The 2,628-nt window shown below is 32.8% G+C and overlaps 1 protein-coding gene across 1 annotated transcript in view; it reads right to left on the minus strand.

Annotated features, from left to right (window-relative positions):
- Positions 1–1,216, minus strand: part of LOC106520655 (carbohydrate sulfotransferase 12-like) — a 13,427-nt gene extending 12,211 nt beyond the window's left edge. The window contains exon 1 of the mRNA XM_014012862.1: positions 1,180–1,216. The gene's annotated coding sequence lies outside the window, so the exon portion shown is untranslated. The remainder of the gene's footprint in view (positions 1–1,179) is intronic.
- Between the last annotated feature and the right edge of the window lie 1,412 nt (positions 1,217–2,628).

Below are 2,628 nucleotides of genomic sequence, written 5' to 3' on the forward strand. Positions count from 1 at the left end.
ATTTATATTTGCGTATAAGCTATTTAGATTGTCAAAAATACTGTGTTTTTAGGGTTATTAACAAGGTTTGTGTACCCAGCCCAGTAATATTTGGGGTCACAATTTTTTGCCATGGATATTTTGTGGGTCAGAAGATAAAAAGTTTGGGAACCACTGGTATAGATAATAGATGGATAATCTAATCTAAAACTGTCAGGTTTTTTTTAACTCAATTTATGAATATAATAAATAATACAGAATATTGTTAAAAATATATTAAACAGCTTAGTGAAGATTTAACATACAACTTAGATCAAATTCAAAATATCTCTGTCTGCTCAGCACGCAGAGAATATGAGGGGTGGTAGCGGAGAGTCATTCACAACACAAACTCTGAGTGACACGTCAACCTAAATGTTTTAAACTAGTGTTTAAACTCTTAAAGCAAATTTCTCATAGAACTCATGTCTTAATAAAACCAATCAACTGGAGTAAAATCAAGATGGTTAATTAAAACAAAAGCCGCTTTAAATTAGTTTAATTTTCAAATATTGACCACAAGATTTTACTGGATCTTGTCAGCTATACAGAACAAATACTAGTAAAAATAATAAGAAAAAAACTTAGCAGTAAAAAAGTTTTGTGTGTTTGTCTATTCATGTAATCAGCAAATAATCCAACGCCCTGTGAATCAGACTTCATAACATGTAACAACATCAACAGCAGACATAACGGAAAACCATTAGAAATAAATGCCTTTTAGTATTTTCAAAGGACTACTGTATAAACTCCTGTTTATGTCGTTATTTATCCTCCTCTGTTGTCATCTGTAAACAACAGATAAAGATCAAAGAGCAGCTCGCGCGCACCGAACAGAGCGGAAGATCAATCAAACACCGTTCCGCCCGCCCGGACCGGGATGTGGTTCTTTTACGAGAACAGGCGGCTCGCTTGTGTCTCGGTTCGTTAAAGCTGTACTTTTTTTCAGCTGACGGACTGATGAATGACGAAAGAAAACACAGAGACTTCAGTCATCACGCTGCTGCTACTATCTCATCTGTACGGACAAAAAATAAAAATAAGTCCGCCGCTATGGAGAAAGATGTACGCATAACCGGTTTGCTCCTAAATAATTAAATGTCCCGTTAATTAAAAAAAATCAGTTATGTGGATTAAAACAAGAAATAAACACATTCTTACCTCCTCTTTTTCCTTCGAGCTCCCACCGCCGCGTCATCTGAGCCTCCTTCCACTGATGCGAACCGTTTTTTCTTTCCAGCTGGATGGAGCGAGATCTCGCAAAATACCGCGAGAGTTTCCCAGCGATGGCAAGCCACAGTGTCATATAACAACTACACGGGCTCTCCAAAGCACACGTTAAGTGTAATGTAATTTAATGAACATTTGAGCTGCTTCAGTCGAACGGCTTTCGTCCATTCCAACATCAAGTCTCCAAATATCTCATTCTGTCACAGATATGATGCTAAAATTCAAAATATTTCAACAAGATAAATAAAATAAAATATTGTTACTCCGTAATTTAGTTGAAAAGCAGATCCAAACACTGGAATAATGGCTTTAAAAAATATTTTTTATATTTATTAGAAACTTTATGGAATGCCTTACCTTAAAATTAGATAGTAACCACATTGTATCAATTTGAAATAAAATTGAGTAAGACTTTTATTTCAGATTGACATATTTTTAAATTTCAATAAAAGTGGTCAATTTGTCAGGAGCTAAAGAATGAGAAAACGTAAATTTGTTCAAGGAGGAATTTTATTTATTATTTATTTATTCAATTTATTATGTTGTTAATAAAATGTATTCTTGGTTTATTTATTTCTGTTGCACACAGTACATTTTGTTTTTATAGCAAGTTGAACATTTCTTCTCATCCTAAGCATTTCATTGCATTTTTGACTTGTGTTAACCTGCACATGACAAATATACTAATAAAGTTAGAATGAAGTTTCAGACATCTTATATAATAGAAGTAAGAAAGGACATCGGGATGTCTTAAATGGTCACTTTAACAAAAAAGAAGTGATGTAAAAAAGATATTTGTACTAGTAGAAATCATAATAATTTATATTACAGTATTTACTCAACGGAAATTTGAGAAGAATGAATGCTATTATTGATGTCTGAAAAAGTAATTAACTGGTCTTTTCACAAAACATTTTCAGGCCAGACCTGAGACACTTTTTTATGGGATAAATCTTGTGCCAGCAGGAATTGAATTTGAATTGCTCAGATTGAATCTGAATGTGCATAATTTGAAATTGAATGCATTGGTTTGAAAATAAATTTCACTAAATTGAAACTAAATTTAGTGATTTGAAATTGAATTTAAAGTTTTGAATTTGAATTAATTTGCTTGAAAACTGTATTTTGGTTTAATGAAATCTTTCACTTTCAGTTCAGTAATCAAACACAGACGCACAGATTTGGTGGTTTCCTTTCTGTATGCAACAGATTTGATGCAATCCACCGTAAAAGTGACAAAAACGGACAGTCATTTTATTGCAGTGATTAGTTTTACCTATAGAAAATGTTACATTTACTGTACATCCAATCATGGATCAGTCAGCAGCAGCATCTGATCAATATGTTATCCATGATGTGATCTAAATGTAACATTTTCTA

The sequence above is a fragment of the Austrofundulus limnaeus genome, unplaced genomic scaffold, assembly GCF_001266775.1.
Source record: "Austrofundulus limnaeus strain Quisiro unplaced genomic scaffold, Austrofundulus_limnaeus-1.0 Scaffold96, whole genome shotgun sequence".
NCBI classification, from domain to species: Eukaryota; Metazoa; Chordata; class Actinopteri; order Cyprinodontiformes; family Rivulidae; genus Austrofundulus; species Austrofundulus limnaeus.